This window comes from Pterocles gutturalis, unplaced genomic scaffold, assembly GCF_000699245.1.
Source record: "Pterocles gutturalis isolate BGI_N339 unplaced genomic scaffold, ASM69924v1 scaffold8567, whole genome shotgun sequence".
In the NCBI taxonomy this organism is placed as follows: Eukaryota; Metazoa; Chordata; class Aves; order Pterocliformes; family Pteroclidae; genus Pterocles; species Pterocles gutturalis.
The window spans coordinates 31,963-32,266 of record NW_010112704.1 but is presented as its reverse complement, the minus strand read 5'-3'; the positions used below and the strand labels follow the sequence as shown (position 1 = coordinate 32,266).

The window sequence follows — 304 nt, the reverse complement described above, 5'->3', positions numbered from 1 at the left end:
ACTCGGATTCAAAATAGAGGCAATAATAGCAACGCTATTGTTTTTTCTATCTTATTTCCAGCTAAGGTTTGATTCTGATAACTTGGAGCGCTGGATCAAGGTGAAGTATCTTGCACAGTAGCTCCCTCTAAAGTACCTTGTTGCTATGCATAGAACTCACAGGGCACACACAAAACTCGCTGTTGAGCAGTACTGCTGGGTGTATAGGGACAAATAATACAAGAGATTTACCCCCAAAGCACCATCTCCTACATCTCTGTGACATCCAGTGATAGGACAAGGGGCAATGGCTTCAAGCTGGCAG

The 304-nt window shown here is 43.8% G+C and overlaps 1 protein-coding gene across 1 annotated transcript in view; it reads left to right on the top strand.

Moving 5' to 3' along the window:
- Nucleotides 1-73: 73 nt before the first annotated feature.
- The window catches only part of KIAA1407 (KIAA1407 ortholog), a 19,541-nt gene continuing 19,310 nt past the window's right edge, over nucleotides 74-304 (top strand). Inside the window, 1 exon segment of the mRNA XM_010074161.1 lies at nucleotides 74-100. The gene's annotated coding sequence lies outside the window, so the exon portion shown is untranslated.